At 40.8% G+C, this 25,378-nt stretch overlaps 1 long non-coding RNA gene across 1 annotated transcript in view; it reads right to left on the reverse strand.

The window, feature by feature from the left end:
* The window catches only part of LOC109501528, a 45,201-nt gene that overhangs the window by 6,732 nt on the left and 13,091 nt on the right, over window positions 1–25,378 (reverse strand). The window contains exon 2 of the long non-coding RNA XR_006600454.1: window positions 705–777. This is a non-coding gene — a long non-coding RNA (uncharacterized LOC109501528). The remainder of the gene's footprint in view (window positions 1–704; window positions 778–25,378) is intronic.

Consider the following 25,378-nt stretch of genomic DNA (forward strand, 5'->3'; position numbering starts at 1 on the left):
CTTTCTCATTGCCAAGTAGTATTCCATTGTATATATAAACCACAACTTCTTTATCCATTCATCAGTTGACGGACACTTGGGCTCTTTCCATCATTTGGCTATTGTTGAGAGTGCTGCTATAAACATTGGGGTACAAGTGCCCCTATGCATCAGTATTCCTGTATCCCTTGGGCAAATTCCTAGCAGTGCTATTGCTGGGTCATAGGGTAGATCTATTTTTAATTTTTTGAGGAAACTCCACACTGAGTAACACAATATTTTGAAGAATCTAAATTAATACAAAACATCGATGTTGAACAGAATAACAAAATTTTCAATAAAAACAAGAGCTGACAGTGCTATTATGCCAAGCCATTTTGGAGCCCAGAGCAAAAGGAAAAATGTGCCTGCCAGAATGCATGTTTTTGTGTATGTTTTAATGTTAAATTACAGTAAGAACTATGTAAGTACACCTTGTACACATACAAGTTTTTTTCAGAACATTAGTTAAGAAATATTGAAAAGTTGAAAAGTAGACATATTAAAAATTTTCAGTATTTTAAGTTTATATTTTATTTATACCAAAAATAGAATTAATGATAATTTTCCTTTCCTGGCTTTAATGGAAGCCAACTCATTGGTGATATTTTCATTAAAGACATTAACCAGTTTTTAAAATGCATAAAACAATGTATACAGTTACACACAGTATATGGCGTATATACCTTTTGCCTCCAGCTCTGATGTTGCTCAGCACAGCCACGAGTTAATCAAGCAGCCTCAAACACTTGAAGGGCTCTGTAAATGGGAACAGGACGTCCAGTAATATATTATACTTCAGCTCTCCTATCACAGCTGCTTTGGGGGGTAGCCTCTCCTTTCATAGAAAAATATCACTCTCGGGCCGACTTTAGGATAATATCTTCAAGGCCAATCGAGATAAGCTGTGCTCTCCCACCACCAGGCACCAATCAACGTCATGTGTGTGCTGACACTCCAGGCCTTCCTTGTGGGTTTTCAAGCTTAGCTTCCTGCTAAATATCTGAATTAATGGTCTCCTAAATACCTGAAAATTGAGATTTTTGTATGCCTTTTCTAGAGCACATTCTTTTCACAAATATTTATTGAGAACCAGATCCCTGTTAAATAAAGCAAATCATGCCTGAGTTTGTAGGTGGTGTTATCCAACCTTATGTTTTTAGAATCCCAATTAATTGTATGTTTCATTGTCTATTTTATCATTAAAAAGGCATGTATGAAGCATCTTTTATTACAATTAGAGCTACTTAGTAATTTATACCTTTATGATTTCACTTACATCTGACATGAATGTCCTATGAAGTAGGTAGATACTATCTTTTATAAGAAATTATTTTATAAGCTTATGTATTTATTTTTTTTAATGTTTATTTATTTTTGAGACAGTGAGAGACAGAACGTGAGCAGGGGAGGGGCAGAGAGAGAGGGAGACAGAATCCAAAGCAGTCTGCAGGCTCTGAGCTGTCAGCGCAGAGCCCAATGTGGGGCTCGAACTCACGAACCGCGAGATCATGACCTGAGCCGAAGTCGGATGCTCAACCGACTGAGCCATCCAGGCACCCCTATAAGCTTATGTTTTTAAAGCTGGAGTTTATCTAGTGACCAGCCCTCTGGTTTTCAGATGAGGAAGTCAAGCCTCAGAGTGGTGAGGGCTCTCATACTTGGTCAACTAGCTAGTACAGGGCAGAACTGAAATTACACTCATATCTTTGATTCTAAGTCTTATGCCTTTTATACCCCTCCCAGTTGCCTCTTCTAACAACTATGAAGCCTAATAGCATAAGACTGCAGAGAGGCAGGTGTAGACAAATAAAGCAGGAATGGAAGGCTGAATATGAGGACTAAAATTACTAAACCAATGTAAAATGATGTACCAAGGGAGAGGTGAATATTCTGCAATACAGATTTATGAGGAGTTACAGGGTTACTCAGCCTTTATCACAGCTGCCGAGCTCCGGAGGGTGAAGGCCTGTGGGAATGGGAAGATGGGTAGATACCACGTGACAGGGGTAGAAGGGTGGTCAGCATAAGCAGAGGTCAACACTTGGCCAACTTGACAGAAAGCTGAGTCACAAATCTGGCCATATCAGAGTCAAGAGACAGACTGATGCCCAAGGTAGATGCCATTGGAAAGACCTAAGAAAACCAGAAATAAAACATACCACATGATTTCTTTTAAAAAAGTATTGGGAGGAAAAGATCAAAATGTTATGGAGATGATCGCTAGTAACGGCTGCACAGCAATGTGAATGTATTTAATACCACTGAACTGTATGCTCAGATTTGGTTAAAATTATAGATTTTATTATATGTATATTTTACCACAATTTGAAAACATCATGATGTAATTCAGGTTTACCTTGTTCTCTCCACCCCAGAGGCAAATCCTTCTAGGTCAAAAAGAGTCAGAATATGTTAAAGCAATGGTTGGGGGAGCAACCGGAAATATACTGCCCTAAGAGAACATTTTGGAATTTTGTGGATGTTTTGGTTTGCACAACTGGCCAGGACTTTGGGATTAGAGAAATCCAATGATACGTGCGTCAGTCAGGCAAACCAAGAGCTTTCTCCTATCAGAGACAAGCTTTGAATGTCACTCCTATGTCTGAGAACCATGTGTACAATGACATCAGACTAATTTTATTTTTTATACATAAAACACAGTCTTTTTTAATAGCTTTAAATGCACCATGTTTTCTAGGAATGCCATTACTATATAAATGCAGGGAAGATAGGGTGTGTGTCACTTAATAACTTCACCCAGCACTTCGTACCATTTTGGAAAATCACATCACCAATGGTGATGCCACATGTGGTATTTGAGTCATTAACACATTCCAGTGTCAGTCTGCATTTCTAGTTGTCACAGTTATGATTATTCCATGTGTACGTGCAAGAATCTGGCTAAAATGCTTATTTCTTTATTATAAATAACTTTCTTAAGTTCACCTTTATGTTACATTAACATCACCATCTTTTAAAATTATGTATGGGATTAGGTTATGTTATCTATTTGTTTTGTTTTAGAATAGAAAATATTTGCAACAGGAAAGGGGTTGGGACTCTTGAGATGTATCTACCTCCAGCCAAGATTTTTTGGAGTTCACAACTCTGGGTGATTTTCCAAACACTTTGGGGGAATCCATGCATTCTATTGTCTGGACAGAGACCACGCCTTTATCCCTGGCCTGCTACATCCCTTATGTGCTAGTATCAAGAATCTAGCCTTGTCCAGACAAGCCAGAAATATCTCTCCCCAATACTCCATAGCATCTTCGGTAGGGAAGAAGTATTTCAGCTATTTGAGTACTGGAGTTCTGACAGGGGCACCTAGCACAGAGTATATTTGTTAAGAGTTCTGAGGAAGAGGCAATGGTCAGTCAAAAAAGGGGAGTCTAAAATATGTATTCTAACCCCAAGCGTTACTTCTAAGTTGAGCAAAACATTTTTTAAATGTATGTACCGGATTCATTGTATACAATCAAAAGGAAGTTGGACTTAATTAGGTTGTGATTATTCACAAGGCTGATCAATTCCTAGATCATTTTGGAGAGTCGATCACATTTTTATGCTCCTTGGGGAGACATTGATAAAGTCATTAAATCAAAGTAATCCCATTAGGAAATCTGATCTCTGTCCTCCCCCAGAATAGAGGGTGACTCAACTCAAAAATAGTTTTCATCCTACTTCCTTTCTAATAACCATACCAATTTTCTGTATAATTAATTTTTCTCCAATATGCATTTATGTCCATTTGTTTTCATACCTGAGAATTAGAGAACAGTATGTATTTCTTTCAGAGTACTTTTTAAAAGTTTTTTTATTTTAATTCTAGTACAGTTAACATATAGTGTTCTATTACTTTCAAGTGTATAATATAGTGATTCAAAAATTCTATGCATTGCTCAGTGCTCATCATGATAAGTGTGCTCTTTAATCCTCATCACCTATTTACCCCATCCCCCCACCCACCTCCCCTCTGGGAACCATTAGTTTGTAGTCTGTAGTTAAGAGTCTGTTTCTTGGTCTCTCTCTCCCTCTCTCTCTGTCCTCCATTGTTTTTTCTTAAATTCCATATATGAGTGAAATCATAGTATTTGTATTTCTCTGACACTTCACTTTGCATTATAGTTTCTAGATCTATCCATGTTGTTGCAAATGGCAAGATTTTATGTGTTTTATGGCTGGATAACATTCCATTGTGTATATATATATATATGTATATATATATATATATATATACATATATATATATATGTATATATATATATACATATATATATATACACCACATCCTCTTTATCCATTCATGTGTTCATGGACACTTGGGGATGCTTCCATAATTTGGTTATTGTAAATAATGCTACAACAAACATAGGGGTGCACGTATCCTTTAGAATTAGTGTTTTTATATCCTTTGGGTAAATACCTAGTAGTGCAATTGCTGGATCATAAGGTAGTTCTAGTTTTAGATTTTTGAGGAACCTCCATACTGTTCTCCACAGTGGCTGCATCAGTTTGTATTCCCACCATCAGTGCGTGAGGGTCGTTTTTCTTCACATCCTTGCCAACACTTGTTTCCTGTGTTTTTGATTTTAGCCATTCTTTCAGAGCACTTTTAAAACAACTGTTCTTTGTACAACCATTTTATAAAAACACAGCGTGCCCAAACTTGATTTCATGATCTAAATTGGGCTATGAAAAAACCAAAGGTTAATTAGTAAATTTAAATTCAAACTACTTTAATGCTACATTTATAGTAATAAAAAATTAGACATAGCCCAAATGTCCACGGCAGGAACACAGTTCAGTAAAATACAGCACATTCAAAAATGTAATGCCATGCAGTCTCCAAAATGATCTTACAGAATTATTAATATTATTGAAAAATGTGCAAGATATGGTCATGAGAATATTACTCAAGTTCCTTGGAGAATATGGTCTTACGTATATGTGTACATATATACACATACATACTAGGGGGAAAAGCTGTAGGTACATACAACAAAATATTACAAGTCATTTTAAGATTGTATTTGGGTAACAATTTTTTTTGCTTGTCTGTATTTTCTAAATCTTCTGCATCTATATTAACTTTGCAGTAAAAGTGGTAAGCCCTATCAAAATATATAAATACTTTTAACTTTTATTGACAAGGAATATTTTCTCTGAGGCCACCATATTTTTCATAAGGCTACCATGAAGTAATCAACTACACAGAACAGGAAAGCGTAAGAAGTAAGCTCAGTTTCTTTATTAGCTGCCCTTGGCAATCATTATCTGAACTCATCACCCCTCAGACTCCAAACTAGCTCTTCTCATGAGTGAGAAGGATCCCTTTCTCAGGATCCCTTTCTCATGAGTGCCATCACCCCTAGCTGCTCAAGTAAGAATTTGTCTCCTTTCCTCCCAAATCTTGGAAAGCCCTTCTGTTCGATGCTTTCTCCATAATTGCTCCCAATTCTAATCCTTTCCTTTCCCATTCCTACCACCCACCCACCTGCCCTGTAACGGCAGCAAGTCTCCCTGCCTCCATTCTTGTCCTGACCCAGACTTTCCACATTGCTGTGCTTTTTCAGATTCTCATCTGGTCATGTCACTCCCTGCTTACTCTCTCCATGGCTTCCACCTCCTTCAGGTGAAGGGATATAGAAAGCCCTTCAAATTTGGCCCTCACTTACCTCTCCAGACTCACATCTCATGGCTCCTCTTTTTCTTTTTTTAAAGTTATTTATTATTTCTTTATGTATTTATGTATTTATTTATTTATTTTTGAGAAAGAGAGAGAGAGGAGACAGAGCATGGGGGGAGAGAGAGAGAGAGAGAGAGAGAGAGAGAGAGAGAGAATCCCAAGCAGGCCCCACGCTGTCAATGGAGAGGCTGACATGGGCTTTGAACCCACAAACTGTAAGATCATAACCTGAGCCAAAATAGAGAGTTGGATACTTAACCGACTGAGCCCCCCAGGCACCCCTATCCTGGCTGCTCTTAGCACTCCCTGTTATAATGAGTTGATGGCTATCCTTCCAATATGCCATGCCCTCACACAGCTCTCTTCCTTCGAATACGTGTGCTCTTGCTTGGACCACCTTTTCCAGTCCCTTTCGGTCTGTCACTCTTCAGTCTTTCAAAGTGCACAACTATCCTTTCCTACCCTGTGAAGCACTTGCCGGCCACAAGCGCATCTCTTGTACCGGAAATGACAGGCTGTGGATTCAAACCGACCTGTGAAGACTGTGTGCTTTGGGCCAGGTGTTTTAACCACAAAGACTCGGCTTCCTCATCAATGAATGAGGATAAAACGGCAACCTTGTGAGGCTGCTCTGAAATCAAATATGACCATATAAATGAAGGGCGGATAAGTTCCCTCCAGTTTCTACCTAATTTTCTTTATATTCAGCTTTGGGTGTTTCTTTTTTTCTTTTGTTTTTCTGTCCCATCAGGGTCCTCTCTGGCATGCTGTCGGTCGCATGGGGCTGTCTGTACTGGTTTGGGAGTGAGGGCAGGGGCTGAGGTGGGACCTCCAGAGCTGCCCAGTATTCCTGGTCCCCGGATCTTTCTCACAGCCTGGGATAGTGGTAAGGCCCTTGTGGTTCTGCCTCCTGGAATCCCTCCCTCCCACCACCCTGCAGAAATCCTGTCACCTGAGCTTACAATTGCCTAAGGTGAATTTCTTCGCAGGGAATGCGTATCAGCCTCCTCACCGTTTTCCCCTTTATATTCTGTGCTCACTTTTCTGTTGGGTCTTTGTGTTTTCTTATATTGATGTGAAGAGTTTTTTTTTTTTTTTTTTTAATTTCTAGTATGAGCCACGGGTCCCCTTGCCTGGCCCCCTATACGCCGACCTGGGCCAACCTGATGCCAACCTCCACGTGCCCAGTGAGCCTGGGTCTGGGCCCACACCAGCCCAGTCACAGCAGACAGCAGCCATCGGCTGCCCTCAGCCTGTGGGCCTGACAGCAAATAGCCACTGGACCCCACTGACCTGGGCCCGGGCAAGGGAGACACTGTGGCTCAGCCCTGGGTTCCTGAGGTGGTAGAGTGGGTGTGCCAGGCTTCTTTAAGGATGAAGAATCTTTTTTTAATTCTATAAACAAATCCTTTGTTGGTTATTTTCTGTTGTGAATACTTGTTTCCTAGTCTGGCATTTGTCATTCATTTTTATTTTCTCCTTGTTCCTTTCTCAGAGTATCCAAGCTGATTTTGTTTCTTGATTCTCTATCGGGTAACTGTGCCTTAATGTGCTTATTAGTTGTAATTGCTTTTGGATTATGGTGAATTTTCTGTATACAATAATATTCTCCACATATAATGACCGTTGCATTGCTTCAGAGTTGATCTTCATACCTCCTATTTCTTTTTGCTGCTTTCTTTTCCATATGATATCTCACTATAGTGTTGCCTGGAAGTGGTTAAGGCTGGGCTCTGCTTCCTGGAGAAAAGCTTTCATACATGTATATTAATATATTGTTTGTCATAGGTTCGTTTTAGACAAACCTAAAATTAAGGAAGTTGTTTTCTTTTTTATTTCAATGTTGTCTTTAATTGAAGTATAATCAATACACAGTGTTATATTAGTTTCAGGTCTGCTATATAGTGATTCAACAATTCCATATTTTACTCAGTGCTCATCACTGTATATGTGGTCATCACCTGTCACCATACGTTATTACAATATTTTTTTAATGTTTATTTATTTTTGAGAGAGAGACAGAGCATGAGCAAAGGGCAGAGAGAGATGGAGACAGAGGATCTGAAACACTGACAGCAGAGAACCTGACACGGGGCTTAAATTCACAAACCATGGGATATGACCTGAACCAGTCAGATGCTTAACCAACTGAGCCACCCAGGTGCCCCTACAATATTACTGACTACATTCCCTGTGTTGTAGTTTTCAGCCCAGTGACTTATCTATTTTATAAATGGATAAAAAAAAATCCCCTTTGTTTATTTCATCTCTCCCACCCACGTTCCCTCTGGCAATCACCAGTTTGTTCTGTGTTTTTAGGAATCTGTTTCTTGGATTATTTCTTTTTTTGTTTGTTTTGTTTTTTAGATTCCACATATGAGGGAAATCATACAGTATTTGTCTTTGTCTGACTTATTTCACTTAGCAAAATACCCTCTAGATCCATTCATGTTGTCCCAAATGGCAAGATCTCATTTTTTATGGCTCAGTAGTATTCCATTGTATGTGTATGTGTGGAATCTTTTTTTTTTTTAACAAGTGTCGGAAGCTTTTTTTTTTTTAATGTTTATTTATTTTTGAGACAGAGAGAGACAGAGCATGAGTGGAGGAGGGGCAGAAAGAGAGAGGGAAACACAGAATCCGAAGCAGGCTCCCGGCTCTGAGCTGTCAGCACAGAGTCCGACACGGGGCTTGAACCCACGAGCTGTGAGATCATGACCTGAGCCAAAGTCGGACACCCAACTGACTGAGCTACCCAGGTGCCCCACAGCACATCTTCTTTATCCATTCATCTATCATTGGACACTTGGGCTGCTTCCTTATCTTGTTTATTGTAAATAATGCTGCTATAAACATAGGGGTGCAAATAAATTTTCAAATTAGTGCTTTTATTTTCTTGGGGCAAATACCTAGTATTTGGGGAGTTACTGGATCATATGGTATTCCTATTTTTAATTTTTTGAGGAAGCTCCATATGTTTTTCTATAGTGGCTGCACCAATTTACATTTCCACCAACAGTGCCCAAGGGTTCCTTTTTCTCTACATCCTAACTAACACTTGTTATTTATTATCCTTTTTGAGTCTAGCCAATCTGACCAGTATAAGGTAATATCTCATTTATGGTTTTGATTTGCATTTCCCTGATGACTGATGTTGAGCATCTTTCCATATGTCTCTTGGCCATCTTCTTTGGAGAAATGTTTATTCAGGGCCTCTGGCCGTTTTTGATCAGATTATTTGGTGTTTTTTGGTGTTCAGTTGTATAAAATCTTTGTGTATTTTGGATATTAACCCTCGTATCATTTGCAAATCTTCTCCCATTGAGTAGGTTGCCTTTTTGTTTTATTGATGAGTTCTGTTACTATACAGAAGTTGTGTGTGTGTGTGTGTGTGTGTGTGTGTGTAATCCCGGTAGTTTATTTCTGCATTAGTTTCCCTTGCCTGAGGGGACATATCTAGAAAAATGCTGCTACGACCTGTGTCAAAGAGATTACTGCCTATGCTTTCTTCTAGGAGTTTTATGGTTTCAAGTCATATATTTAGGTCTTTAATTCATTTTGAGTTTATTTATGTGTGTGGTGATATAAAAAAAAAAAAAATGGTCCAGTTTCATTCTTTTGCATGTAGCTGTCCAGATTTCCTAGCCCTGTTTTTCCCCATTGCATATTCTGCCTCCTTTGTTGTAGAGTAATTGACCATATAAATGTGAGTTTATTTCTGGGCTCTGTTTTGTGTATTTCTTAAGCTAGCCATCTTATTTCTTTCTTTAGAAATGCAGCAGGATGGACATGAGTAAATGAATACACAATTGTTAAACTTCTGCGCACTCCACATAGCTCAGATTCTGTTACCGCCTCTAGGGAGTCTTCCTTAAGCCGCCCCTTCCTCTGCCTGAGTCGCATTTAGATGATCTCCTATGTACTCACATATCATCTGCTCGCCTCTACAATCACCAAAATAGTGGCTTGCTTCCTTGGCTGCCTTTTCCACTTCCTTTTTTCAAGAGAAGGGATCACATCTTACTTACCACCAGTGGATCCACAGGAGTGCCTTACACATCCCAAGCCTTCAGTAAATGTTTGTTGAAGGAGTGAATAAATGACCACTTGCAAGTCATGCCTCTTACAAATTAACTCCCTTCCAACACTTCCATAGCTAATTGCCTGGGACAGTTTGGGAATATTTTAAAATCTCAGAAGGGTCAGGGCTACCTGCGGGGCTCAGTCGGTTGAACGTCCGACTTCGGCTCAGGTCATGATGTCATAATCTCACGGTTTGTGAGTTCGAGCCCCACGTCAGGCTCTGTGCTGACAGCTCCGAGCCCGGAACCTGCTTCGGATTCTGTGTCTCATTCTTTCTCTGCCCCTCATCCACTTGTGCTCTGTCTCTCTCTGTCTCTCAAAAACAACAAAATGTAAAAAAAAAAAAAAAAAAAAAGTTTTTTTTAAATCTCAGAAGGGTCTCTGGCTCACCTACCAGGGGATGATGTGTTTCACGTTGACGCTTGTGCTCTTATTCGTGCCACTGCTCACCCAAAGAAGGCTTGCCTCTCCTTTTTGCCAATGTCAAGTTGGCTTTTGTTTCAGTGCCACTGGAAACACTCCAGTGAAAAAGGATAAGTCCTTTTTCATTTTTTTCCAGCTCATTGTGATCTTTTATCCTTTGAACCACTTAAACATCTAAGGTGTATATCATTAATCTGACAACCCCCATATACTGCTAAATACTTTATTTTTTTTTTAATTTTTTGATTTCAGGAGTAGAATTTAGTGATTCATCACTTCCATATAACACCCAGTGCTCATGCCAACAAGTGCCCTCCTTAATGTCCCTCACCCAACACATCCTCCAGCAACCCTCAGTTAAACACCTTTTGTATATTGTTGTATATAACCTTTACATACCTGCAGTCCTGTAGTTCAGTTCATGTTTATTTCTTGGTCCCCTAGCTCATACAGCATATTCTCTGAAGTAGTTGCCAAGTCTTGGTGACCATGGCCTTTTCTGCAACATTTTACACGCATGTATCCACAGATGTTTTTTAACGGACTTGAAGCAAAGAGATGCCATTTTAGGAGCTGTATTCTCTGTTTGCCACCCCCACCAACTCCCTACTTCCTGACCCCCTCCATTTTCTGTCTTCTCTGCCTTTCTCCAAGGGAAGCTAACACCTTCCAACTTTCTCACTAGGGCTCCTTTGCCTTCTGGCTCCCATTTGAGTTCAGCCAATAGAACCACTTTCCTGACTGGTCTCACACTCAGGAGACCAGTGATGGCAGGACAGAGTCGTAGGAATTGCTTCCCTTCCTTGACCAGTCTGATTGTTTGAGTCCTTCCAGGACTGGCCTCTCTAGAGTCACCCCTCAAGGCCCTACTTCTCCCCTGGGCTCCCATAACATCATTTTCTCCCTTTGTCCATTCAGGCGGGATCTCTGCTTCCTTTGTTGATTGTCCTGCCCTGCCCACACTTTGGTAAATAATCCTTTCATTAAGATCTCTCCAAAATCCCAGCAGAGTGTGCTGTTTCTTGCTAGGACCTTGACTGATACAGGAGCTTTCAATTTAGTTGGGATGAGACTAGGGTACCTTTATAAGGGATCACCCAAAACAGGACACTTTTGAAAGGGAAAAGGAGCAATATTAATCATTCTCCTCTGGCAACAGGCATAAAGCAGAAATGCCTCAGGCAGCCTGGAATGGATGGACATCCTAGGTAAGTCAGACACATAAAAAGATAACTGTTCTAATGAAAAGATAAAACATTTCTAAAAGAGGTAATATTTCAGGATAGTGTAAGCTAAGTGTCAAAGGGTGGAAGAGACTTTCAGTGCCATAGCTGTGCCAAGAAAAGGGAGATCATTTCTCCTAGGGGATGGCAGCTGAGATCAGCATGATGCTCAGTGTTCCTCCAGCTAAATGAAGTCACGCAATCCATGCGTGCTTGGCCCGTTTTGTAGATTTCCTCCAGGAAATCTCATTCCCAGTGTAGACCCACCTCCACCCTGATACACACCCAGTGTAACTCATACCGTGTCTTTCTATTATTCCAGGTTTTTAGGGAAAACAGATTAATTTAAATTTTAGTCAATTATTCCTTTTAAAAAACACTAAATTCATTCCTGGTTCAGCTGTAAATCACTGCAGATATGTGCTATTTTTAATTTTTTAAACCCTGGTTTAGCTTCATTTTGCAAAGATATCTGAGAGGTGACTAATAAGCTTTCCTTGGAAATTCAGACATCCTACTAATAATAGCATAAAGCCTAATAAGTAATCAAGAAACCCTTTTTTTCCCCCACTGTGTGTATGTGTGTATATGTTGCTCTCTAAACAAAGGATTTGACACTTCACAAATATCAAAAGGCTTGTCCCCCCTCAGCACAGGGAATCCAGACTCACAGCTTCCCCCACTTGTAGCTGATTCAAAACCACTTGGCAAGGAAGTGTTTCTAACCCTCATGCTGCCAGTAGACGCAAGTTGCTATGAGCCCCAGTGTGTGACTCCAGGCTTGCCAAATCACCGCTTTGTTCAGGCATTTCATGCAAATGAGACAGTTCATAAAAACACTGCACCCCTGTCTGGAAGCAGAGAGTACCACATAGACTAGTGCAAGAGTTGCTTTTCTCCTACTTGCCAGCCAGCCCGTGCTGGTTAGGTTTAGACCAGTGAGAGCTGGGGGAGATTCAGAGAGTATCCTACGGCCCCAAGAACAGGAGAGGAAAGCCACAACTGAAAATAAAAAGCAGGTGCGGAAGTTGGAGGGAAATGGTACGGATCCAGGCAGACAGGAGGGAGGAAAGACAGCAGCAAAGTCAGGGAAGAGATATCAGAGATGCCAGTCACATGGGCAGCCTCTTCTTCCACGCTGGCAAGCCATTAAGATCTGAAAGGAGCAGTGTGCACAGAGCGATTTCAGCACGATGCACGGTGCAGGCCTGAGACAAGAAAAGCTGCAGTGTGCCTTCGATTGCAGAAAAATTAGAACTGACCTAAGTGGGTTTACACATCTAATTCATTTCAGGCCCAGTCCAGATTCTTCCAAGGTACTTGAGCCTCCTGCTCGCTCTATCACCGGGGAAGATCTCTTGCTGCTGTGATGGTCAGTGGAGTCTGTCTGTCTGTCTCTCTCTCTCTCTCTCTCTCTCTCTCTCCTGGTACACAGTACACATAGTAGTCTGCAGGAGGAAAGGGAGCACCGGAAAGTCCCTGATGAGAATATTCTGGGTCCATATGGGGTGTAACATTCTGTCAGTCTGTGAATTTTAAACACCACCCTAAGGCCCCACACTAATCCTTCAATTATGGGCCATTGCCTGCTGTGCTTTGCATGCATTATGTGAAATAGATTATAACTAATTTTTCCAAGTCAGCAGATTGTTATTTACCCATATGTTGACAGTTTGAAGAGGCAGAAACCGGTGTCAGCTACTCCATGAAAAACACTACACCTCCTCAAAAGTCTTCATTAGCAACATCTATATGGTTTTTCCTTTTAAAATTATATTAAAATAATTTTAGATGTAACATAAAATAATACAATTTTTACGTAATATATGGTACAATTATAAAATTGTATAATCTAGACACAAATATTTTGACAACACATGCTCTATAGCTATAGAAGTTTTTATTAAAATATAAAACAAATATATAAAATAATTTATATTAGAAATATTATATTGTATATTATATGGAAGTAATTTTATAGTGTATAAAATATGTATATATAATAAACACTATATTATAAAATTATATAAATAATTTCATTATAATTTTTAAAGTAAAAGCCAATGTAAAGGTTAATCTGTGTATGTGTGCTATATAATGATAAAAATCTTTTCTAAAATGTGCAAAGGATCTACATTGCAAAATGCCAACATGTGTATGTGCATTTTAGAAATAAACCATTACGATTCTATATTATTGGCAAATAATTACATTTTTGTACAATTTCATTTCCATTCATCTCACAAACACATTATGAAGCCCACTTTGCAATAGGCACTATGCTATACATCCTGATATAAGGTCCTGTAAGGTAGAACCCCTGTTCTCAGGAGTTTTGTTGACCCCTTTGAGGGAACAAGTTCCTTCACGTTACAATAAATGTCTTGATAGGTATTTGTTCAGGTGCCAGAGGAGTGGATTCTGGGAAGATTTTTTTCAAAGACGATCTCAATGGGAACTGCATTGTTGTTTTCTTTCTTTCTTTCTTTCTTTCTTTCTTTCTTTCTTTCTTCCTTTCTTTCTTTCTTTTTTTAATGTCTATTTTTGGGAGAGAGAGAGAGAGATCACAAGTGAGGGAGGGGCAGAGAGAGAGGGAGACACAGAATCTGAAGCAGGCTCCAGGCTCTGCGTTGTCAGCACAGTCCGATGTGGGGCTCAGACCCACAGAGTGTGAGATCATGACCTGACCCAAAGTCAGACGCTTAACCAACTGAGCCACCCAGGCACCCCAGAAGCTGAGTGTTGAAGGATGATGAAGAGCTTGTTGAAGAAGGGACGAAGGGGAAAGTGTATTCATACAGAGGGTAGAGGGAACCATGTCTTGCTAAGGGACATCGCTCTGCCTAATGCCTTTATGCCCAGGGCTCATGGTAGACCTTGAATAATGACTGACAACGAGACTGCATAGACAAGGTCCGCATCATTAGGGGCCTAGTATGCTAACCTGGGAGCCATGGGAAGATTTTAAACAGTAATATAGCATGATCAGATGGTAGAGGGGAAAAAAAAAGATGAGTTTAAGAAGAAGGGTTATAGAATGACACTAGAGACTTTAAGTCACCCATGGAAGAAGAGATAGAGACAGTGGAAAGAGATGAGATTAATCAGTCTGTTCAGGAGTGGGAATCTAACGTCTTAGAGCTGCTTGGATATGGGGAATTAGTGAGAGGAAGAAGTTATCTAGGTTGTCTCTCCAATTTCAGACTAAGATGAGTAGCGGTACTATTTGTGAATACAGGACTACTGGAGCATAAACAGTCTACCACTGTTGGTTATTTTCATTTTGGGGTTTTTGGGAGAAGGGTGTGGAGATAAAACATTCCATTTGGGAATGTTCTTGTTTGAGAAACTCTATGACTCCACAGCCCAGAGCACAGTGTGAACTGTAAGCTCCAAAACTGGACCTGGCCAGCATATGAGCAGATATGGGTACATGTAATGGGGTCGCCTAGGAAAAGTGAGGAAATGTGGAAGAACAAAGGCCAAGGATAGAATCTTGGGGTCCACCGCCAAGGGCAATACGCACAGATAATACAGGAGTAGCCAAAAAGGTAGAAAGAAAAACAGTATATTTTTTCTTTGAAATGCAATAAGGAAAAGGGCTCGAGGAGAGATGGAATTTTAGAGTGTCAGATACATTGGAATCAAGAAAGGTTTTTTAAACAGGGAAAAGTGCTTCTTGCTTTAGCAATGCATTTCAGTGTGCAGAGAAAAAATTAACTTTCTGGTATATAATTAATCGATAAACTTTAGTGTGGCAATTTCATACCGACGTAATCACTGGACTTTAACTCCACATATATTCTAATCTCAAGATGATGGGTAAAAGATCATTCCTCTCAAAAAGCAGAACTGCCTTAAAGTGACTGACTTTATATGGTGTCGCAGATGCCACAAGATGCTGAGAAGGAATTGAGTGTGAGATGTTCATGAGAGATCCACCCTGAAGGAAGGAAAGGAAGGAAGGTGGAACAGAGGGAGGAAGTCTTACAGCAGGCGGAAATGCCTGCGCCTTTCTATCCTGTCCCACTCAGTCCCTGGATACGCGCTGTCCCTGGAAGGGCACGGCTTCGGGAGGTGGTCTCTCTAGCTGAGGCAGACCCTGAAGGAGCAAACAGCTGGAGAGCTCTGCCACTGCTGGGCAACAAGGGTATCTGGGCAGCGTGCATTTGTTTGAACCCCACGTGGCTTGCAGTGCCTTTAGCCACACGTGGGAAGCAGAGCTTCATCCAGCTATGATCAGGGGTAGCTGAAGTAGCCAACTGTTTGTTCTTTGCTCTATATCCGCATTATGAGGCCATTTCTCTGACCTTACAAATATGAAACAAGTTCTGATGATAAAAAGACATTAAGTTATGCTCCTATGACATTGGTCATGTGGGTGTAAAAACCTGGACTAGACAAGAAGGTTATAATTACATTTGGTTTTGGAATTAAGTGCCGGATATAGTTTATATCTGAAGGAAAAGAGGAAAACAAATTTAAGTATGAGACAATAAAGCAATCGAGCTGTTCAATAATATCTAAAACAACTGAGCTGCTCAGTAACGTCTAAAACAAAGTTTGGATTACACAGGTTGAGAGGAATGTCATTTAATAAATGTTTTGCAGAAAATGCTTTGCAATTGGGCAGCCCTGAGAAAGTAGAATGAAGCAATCATAGTTGGTTATATATTGCATTTATACCATTTGACATCTCCTCCCTTGCAAAATAAATTTCCTCTGTGCCAGCTGTAATTAGGGGCTGAGATAAAGCTGCCTTAATATTCTGCATATTTGATCAGGGCTGCCAGCAGCTGTCAGATCACTGGCTCTGTTCTCATGTACAATGAAAACATCAAAGACATCTGTGGTTTGCCCTAAAATTAGTGCCAGAATTGCCCTTCTTTCCTTTATTGTGTAACCAGCTTTGCTGTTTGCATAACTAACGAGGGAAACTCCAGACCCTGCCACTGGAACTGTGAAGGAAAATGACCAAGGCAAGACTGGAAAGTAGTGGATATGTCCTGTGTGCAGCATAAGGTCTCAGTGCCTGGGTTTGGGGAATTGCACAGACCCGGAGTTCAGACCCCAATCTCTACCACTTCCTTGTGGCTTTGGGCAACTTATTTAGATTCTCTCAGCCATGATGTCTTTTTTGGTGATATGAGAATGAGGATAGTACCTGTTTCATCGAGTTGTTGGGAAAAACAATGAAGATAATGTCCATGAAGTACTCAGCACATGCCCAAGGTTTAGTATGCACTCAGTGAGTACTGCAGTCTTCATTCCTTCATTTAGTGCCTTTTCGAAGAAATAATAACTTCAGTGGCCTTAAAATACTCATTTAGTGATCACACAAAAGTGTGAAGAGTCCATTGGGTTTAAGATCATAGATGGAACACATGCACATGCACGTGACATACATATACCAGCAGTGCAGTGACAGAACTCCAGGCTGTCCTGCTTTCTCTAAATACCCCAAATGCTTTTCTTCTTTTTATACAGCGCCCTGGCAGTTTTTCCATTCTTCCTCCTGCCTCTTAAGATGTGCATTTTCAGAAACATGTGCTGGCTATCCTCCAACCGCCCCTCGAGCCCCCTATGCTATCCTGTTCCGTGTCCTGGAAGGCTGACTGAAATGGAATTGCCTTCTGGTTTCCTGATGGGTCGGGCCAGTGGGGAGCCTTGGGAGGAAGTAGAAAAAAGGGAAGAGAGTGAGGTCAAGCTATTCTTCCCCGTGGATCCCTCTTTGGGGAGTGTTCAACATGGGTTCTGGCAGCTGCACACCTTGCTCCACGAAGCTCAGTGGAGGTCAACAGCTCCCAGTTGTCATTAACCCTGGGGTACTTCGGCATCTCTTGTCAGTTTCTTGAAACTCTGCTCAGTCCTTTGTGAACAGTCCCTTAATGAAGCTCTTCTCAGTGACCCAGCGTGAGTGTGCCATCTGTTTCCTGCCAGGATCCACACTGATACAGACATCTCAGGCTCCTCTAAGTTGCATCTCTTCTAACTCATTTTTTTCACCTCTCCAACCAAGCCCCTGGCTTCCAAGGAGGCAAAGACTTTTTTTCATGAGGGGGAGTGGGGAATGTATAGGGGAACTTGGGGAATATTACTTCATAATTTTTGTCTCATATGAGACCAAATAGAGATAACATGGATACATTTTTCTGGATACAAAGAAAATCTATAAAGAGTGCTTAATCCTGGGGAATCGGGAGTGGGGTCAAAAGGGAAAGGTAGGCTGTCACGTTTTTTCTTCATGCATACTTTTGTTTGATTTTTGTTTCTATAGGCAGTTATTACTTTTGCCTCCAAAAAACATATATGTATACACACACATTATACATTGTGTGTATGTATATATGTATATTTGTTATACATAAAATGAAATGTATTAAAATATTTAAAATACATATAAAAATATAATTTATATAGATATAATTTTTATATATGTAATTTTTTAAAGTTTTTTTTTAAATTTTTACTTATTTATTTATTTATTTTTTAGATGTTTATTTATATTTGAGAGAGACAGACGGACAGCGCCTGAGTGGGGCAGGGGCAGAGAGAGAAGGAGACACAGAATCTGAAGCAGGCTCCAGGCTCCGAGCTGTCAGCACAGAGCCTGATGTGGGGCTCGAACTCGCAAACCGTGAGATCATGACCTGAGCTGAAGTAAGACACCCAACCGACTGAGCCACCCAGGCGCCCCTCGTTTTTTTTAAGTTTAAGGAACAAATAAAATTCCAGGACCTTCCTCCCAAAACTGTGAGTCAGTGGTTATAGAGTGGGGCCCTGAGATAAGAACCTGAGATATGCTGGTGTAACCATTCTTGTGGAGCCACGTTGTGCATTTGTGTGCACGTGAGCCTCAGTTGATGTGGGCTGACAACCAGCCTATGATCCGTCCACCAAACCTCAAGACCTGACACTAAACCCCATCTCCTAGAAGAAGGGGTGGTTTTTACCAGTGTGCCCCAAAATGCTCTTAAGGACCAAGAGCAGCCCTCACCTGCTTGTCTGGGTCTGTGCTGATTTGCTGCCACTTGGAGATTTTGGGGTACTGTCTTCACTGCTTCTCCTAGTACTACAACCTGAACTTGGAGTTTGAAGTAGGGTTATGCTGATAATAACTTATATCTTGCCCATCTGTTTTCTTCACCCTGTCCCCAAACCCTGCTTTCACCAATCCTGCTCAAATCCCCAATCTCTTGGCCTTTTCTAGGATTCTTTACTAGAACAGCTGTCTGCCCCCCAATTTTTCTGATCTTGACCATTTCATTGTTCCCTGAGCCCCAGCTTAGAAACTCCAACAATTCTCTTGGACCTTCTTTTGAGTGTTTAAATAGCTTCTTTGCCACTAACCCCATTACTAGGAGTCATCTAACCTGAATTTAACTTGATTTTCAATCTCTCTTCATATCTGACTTTTTTTTCTTGAGTAGCTTCCATTTAGAAATGCATTGGAGGGCCCCTGGGTGACTCAGTCTGTTAAGAGTCTGACTTAGGCTCAGGTCATGATCTCGTGGTCCATCAGTTAAAGCCCTGCCTCGGGCTCTGTGCTGACAGTCTTGAGCCTGCTTCGTATTCTGTGTCTTCCTCCCTTTTTGTCCCTCCCCCACTCACACTCTGTCTGTCTGTCTCTCTCTCTCTCTCTCTCTGTCTCTCAAAAATAAATAAACATTAAACAAATTTAGAAATATGGGGCGCCTGGGTGGCTCAGTCGGTTAAGCCTCCAACTTCAGCTCAGGTCATGATCTCGTGGTTTGTGGGTTCAAGCCCCGTGTCAGGCTCTGTGCTGACAGCTATGAGCCTGGAGCCTGCTTGGGATTCTGCATCTCCCTCTCTCTCTGCCCCTCCCCCCTCATGCTTTGTCTCTCTCTCTCTCTCCTTCAAAAATAAATAAACGTCAAAACAAATTTTTAAAAAATTTAGAAATACACTGGAATGTTTTCTTATTTTCCTTGCCTTAATGGCCATGACATATGATGTCACTGGGTCACCCCAGCCATTTCTAAAACAGTCCCATCTACCCCCAACACTGAGTCAACAACCTGAGTTTTTAATAAGCCCTCTTTTTTTGAACCACATGTTATAATTTTAAAGCGTGTATCGAAAATTGAGTAAATAAATGTTTGTGTATATCCCTTAAAATCTTTGTACAGTGAAAATTTTTTAAACAGTAAATATTACATACACGGCTCTCTACAAATTTTTAAGGGTTTCTGAAGTGAACTGAGGTTCTGTTTGTTTTCTATAGTAGTACTGTCTGGCACAGTTCCACCAGACTCTCCCTAAAACGAAGGGGTAGGCCAGGAACCGATCACCTCTCTCTGTGATTCACCTGCAGAACTTGCCTCATCCCTTCTGGAAGCTCAGACATGAACTAACGAACTGGGGCCCCATTCGCCTTTGGCTTAGCAGACTCCTATTCAATTATCTTTCCCTCCCACTCAGGAGCAAGATTTGGTTACTCATTAATTTTAAGGGGATTTCCTAAGAGACACCAGGAAAGATTTCCTGGTTATGTGGGCTGACAGCTATGGAAGCACTAACAAGGGAAGTCATAGAATCTCTTCCTGGGAATCTTTATGAAAAGCAAAATTAAATGGGTCTCATTGAGAAGCAGTTTAAGAAGGAGGTAAGAGACTTGAAGCAGGTGAAGTGTCATCTGATTCTATGATTTTATAGTAACAGATGGGCTGCTAATTTAAAATAAGAAGCTGCAATCAACAAGACTTAGTGATTCCCACATTCCATGGATGTTTTAACCACAGATTTATGCTAACTGTATTCTCACCTTTTTCGAGCTTAATTTCGAGCTTCAATTTCTTCCTGAGTTGCAGTGCAGTATTCACAATTACAAATAGTAAGCTGAACTTGTGATTTAATATCTGATAGTAACGTATCTTCCTCTCCCATACAGTCCCAATCTCTAGTAGTGCAACAATTTTTGATGTGGGTAGAAGGTAGGATGTGGCTTTTTATTTCTCAAGTTCATTTCTGCTCAATCTCTATCCCACTTGTATAGGAGAGGGTGAGGAGGAACACAGCTTGCCCACATCTCTTAAGAAATCAAAACAATTGACTTTGTCACAAGCATACTTTCCATACGTGTCTGTATAATTTACTATAGTAATCACATGTTTGAACCAAATTGTTGCCATCATGTGAGTGTAGGTGAACATAGCAACAATCCTTATCTTTGCTGTGAAGTCAAATATTTTTTTATTCTTATGTTTTGCAGGTTTGCTTATGGTAACCCCATCACCACCATGTGTAAATGCCCATGTAGTGCCATTTTTCTGTGCCTTTCTTTTAAGAAATTTGGTATTACAGCACAGATGATTTTAAACTATTCAAGGGAAAAAAATTTTTTTAATATTTGATTTTCAAAAGCCAGGTAACTGCTGAGGACAAGAATCAAGTGCTGGAGACCACAGTCCTCTGAGCCACTCCATCTGTAAGGCCTTTAATCAAAACTCCTTCCAGCATCCCAGCAATGATGTGTGGTTATTTATTGCACACTGATTTTTAAATCTTAAAATTTATTGCACACTAATTTCTAAATCTTAAAATTGATAGTATTAGAGTGATATTCAATTATTGAGCACCTAGTATGTGCTAAACACGAAGTGCTTTGCATATATCTTCTCGCTACATCTCGTTCAACCCCCTGAGAGAATGCTAATATCAGCTCCATGTTACAATGAGGAAAGAAGAACAGAGATTGAGGAACCTGCTCAAAGTCATGTGCAAGGGAGTAGTGGAGCCAGAGTTTGCACTACACAACGTCCAAGTAAGCTTTTATTATTTGAGGGGGGCTTTTGTGTACAGAAAAGCATATTTATGATTGTATTTTGAGTAATATTCAATTTATTAGAATAGGACTTTTAAATCTGTTTTTCTTTATACATTTTTATATCATCTCGGAACAATCACTTGTACTTTGATTAATCCTCAAATATCTCTTACATTTGACAGCTCACCCTCTTGTAAATATTTACCTATTGGTACATTTAATCAATCAGATTCTCTCAGACATCCTAAATTACAATAATAAATGCTTACATCGCCTGACCAGTCAGTATAAATAAAATCTTTATTATAAGCAATTTTATATACCTAATAAACCAGACCTTTAAATTTAGAAGATCAAATCCTCTTAAGCCTAAAATACGAACAATATACGAAGTATATTGTATATTGAATGCAAGTCTAGTTACTAAACGTGTTCTTTTTTTTTTTTAACTTTATTTATTTATTTAGGGGGTGGGGAGGGACAGAGAGAAAGAGGGAGAGAGAGAGAAAGAGAAAGAGTCCCAAGCAGGCTCTGTGTTGTCAGCACTGAGCCCAACATGGGGCTCAAACTCAGGAACCATGAGATCATGACCTGAACCAAAATCAAGAGTTGGATATTTAACCAGCTGAGCCACCCAGGTGCCCCACTAAACTTGTTCTTGAATTTAAATAATCAAGTATAGGTTTATGGTTTATCATTGTATTATTTCTGTATCTTCCTGGGTTTAAAAGTTAATAATTTTTTACCCAAGCAAAGAGGACAGAGTTACCTCTTTAAGACGATTTATAATAGGAGCACAGATCCACTTCCAAAACTAAGCCAGTGAATGTTGAGGTGAGCCTCAGTTTATGGTCAGATTTTACCTTCACATCCTGTTGGCTTCCTAAACTTATCCAACCAGCTTAAATTATCAGATAAGTTTGAATTCCTTATGATCTTATGACTTCCAAAAAATCCCCCATTGTTTCAAATATTGGGGACGTTTCAGACCCTCAGGTTTTAATTCCCTTTTAAATAACTGCAGACTGTTTCATTAACGACATTTTGAATGTGTTACCCAGAGTTCAGTTTCTGCCCCCTTTACTTTTTATCTTCCTCATCAAGCACCATTTTATGGTCATAAACCACCCTGAAAACCTTCCTGTATTTTCTGTCGCATCTCTACCTCTGGGAATGAGTTTCTAACCATACTATTCCCAACAGCAAAGTGTGTCATTTGAACATTTCTTTTGCATGATAGAAAAAGCGTTGGGCTGTGCCTCCGGGAAGTGCCCTTTTCAGAGTTGCACATGGACCCAGCATGTTTTTCCCATCATAATGTGGTCTTCGCATAAAAATGCCAAGAAAAATTCAAAAAGGCCATGAATGTGACCCAAAGTCCCTGGTCCCAGTCTGTGATTGCTTGATAAGATCAGACCAATTTACAAAAAGCACATGACACCTCACCGTAATTGCTCAAGCGCTAGCCTTGACCACTTTGTCTTCCACCATGCTACCACCTCAGTGATAGTGACCTCTGGAGACTGGACACTCTCCTGGGCACTGAGGGGTCCTCCCTACCAGTGCTCTGACCCCAGGAAAAGAGGACACCAATTTCCTCCTTACCTAATTCCCTAAGTTTAGGAGGAATGAAAGGGAAAAACAGCCTAGTAAATTCTTTTACCACTTCTTCGAAGTGGCAAATAGAGACTACGGGGATGCAATCCCAAGAGTATGCCACCCATTTCCTGTGTGGGGGCCACCTGACTTCTACATCCAAGAATGATCCAAATATTTCCACAGCCCCAGGGCAAAAAGCCAAGTTCAAAAGAGAGAACAGGAGATTTTCTTGTACCCCAACCCAAGGCTCACCTTCCAAGCCCTCATATACTGACATGAGGCTATCTTCCCTAGATGATCCCTTCTCTTCAGGGAGGTACTGTTCTTACGCCACAGCCTCCAAAAGACATCAGAACTCTCATTGTCCACCGTTGTCACATTTCCCACCATCCATATACTCGTGTCCTAACACCACAGCCTCAGTGCTGCCTTCACCAACCTGTGCCAGCCGAGGCTGCCCTAGGTCTCTCCCCCAGCAAGAAGTGCACATGTCAGCCCTCAGTATATTCCCTGTAATTTTGGAAGGTTCTTACTGCCGGCATCCCGAGGGGAAATTCTTCAATAAGAAAACAGATACGCATGTACACACTATCTCTACAAGAACAAGAAAAAATAAATGAGCACAGAGGTTCTAAATTCAGATTGAAGAAAATGAAATTTTCAAAAGAAGTGTTTGCTATCATGTGAGTCCCTGGGGGACTTGTTAAAACACGTATTTTTGGACCTGATGCCAGACCCAATTGTATGCGGATCTCTGGTGACAAGGCCCAGGGAGTGTGTGTGTTAAACCAACCCTTCCAGTGATGCTTCTGTCTAAGATTTGAGAACTAATCCTCAGAGGGCAGCCCGCCCCTAACATTTGTGGTGCCCACAGCAAGGGTACAAATGGAAGTCCTGGGCCCACCCCTCTTCTGCTTCTACTCAGCTCCATCCCTAAGCACAAGGTCTCACAAGTGGTCACTCATTTAAGCTCTGTCCATGCACCTCTGTGCCTCAGAGTATTCTCAAGAAATCAGACTCAGTGAAGAGGCTTGCAAAGGGATGTGGATGTTTGAGCAGGGAATTAAGGGGTCCTTGATGCCCACAGTGCAGTCAGGAAGTGGGAAAACAGGCTCCAACTTGGCATGTCCCCTTGGCCTTGGGGATTTCTCACCTTGCAGAGAGTAGCTAACCTAAAGAGGCCAGAATGGAGGGCTAAATCTCATTTCTAAGGGAAATATCATTGGTGGAGACCTAAGTTTCCTAATTTATTTACTAAATAGCGCTGCTTTGTTAGATGTATCTCTGCCCAAATGACTTCTCTGCTTGAAGTCTCTTCCCCAAGAACATTGGAAAAGAACCTAATTTGCTTTGCAATGTCATTTTCCCCAAAATGAAGGAACTCTCTGTTCCACAGGTAAGGTTAAGTCTCAACCTTTAGTAAGTAAAAAATAGTTACAACTATAAAATGGCAGGTTTTTACAGCTGCCACACCCATTAAGTTTTCTCCCAAAACGAACATTGTGAGTACCCCATTACACCACAGCACTCTGCTATTTAAACTTAAAACCTTCTAGAGTCAAGGTAGATGGGGGGGGGGGGGGTGGATAATGCAAGATGGACATTATCTCTCTTTGATGACATGAAGAGGTAATTACTGTCGATACCCAAGAACGCACCGTGGGTTCTATACCAAAGGACATCATCTTGAATTATGAAACTATTTGCAACTCACCATCAATACTCACAAACTTTTTCCCATAAGTAAGATAAACATTTCCAGAGCAAAGGGCCTAGTTCACAGCCTCCTTGACAGGACCACTGCCTAGAACCCTGGGCATTTCCTCTTAGTGAAAGACGCTTTGATGGCCACACATGGAGTTGTCTACCTAGACCCCCTTCTCTGGGGATTGATCCCTTGCCATGGATTATTTCACAGAGGCCAAGTTTGTGTTATGTAACTCTGCAACCCTGGTGACAGTTTCTTGGATGGGGGGCACCTGACTCCCACTGGGTCAGCTTGATTCCCTTAGAATTAGAAGAGAAAGAGAGAATGTTTCTCTATGTAGCTGAACCTGAAATATGCAAATTTGGGAGCCATGAACCAGCCATGAATTGTTCTATGTGAGTTGGAAGCCAAGGAAGCCCATCTGCCCAGAGACAAATGAAACAGATGTTCAGAGAAGAGAAGGAAATACTTTCTCTGTTCCTGTATCAGCTGCATTCCTGGCTTTGGGTTCTATGGGTCAGCCCTGGAACCTTGCAGTAAATGCTTTTGGGGGTCGTAAGTTACTGGCGACTCTTCTACCTAGAAGTGCACCACTAGTGATGTACTTACTTGCTTTGACCCTAATTTTTCTCTGAGACCCTCATCCAAACAGCCAGGAAGTAGAGTGCATTGTAACTCTTAGTACCTATTCAGCTCATCCTCTTCTATTATCACTGCCACAAGATGAAGTCATATAGAATGGAGTTCACCTCCCAGCCCTGCTGACTAATAACTGTGTGACCCTGAGCAAGCTACTGAACCATCCTAAAATGGGGATAATCATAGTATTTGCCTCATGAGATCGT

The sequence above is a fragment of the Felis catus genome, chromosome A1 (assembly GCF_018350175.1).
Source record: "Felis catus isolate Fca126 chromosome A1, F.catus_Fca126_mat1.0, whole genome shotgun sequence".
Classification (NCBI taxonomy): domain Eukaryota; kingdom Metazoa; phylum Chordata; class Mammalia; order Carnivora; family Felidae; genus Felis; species Felis catus.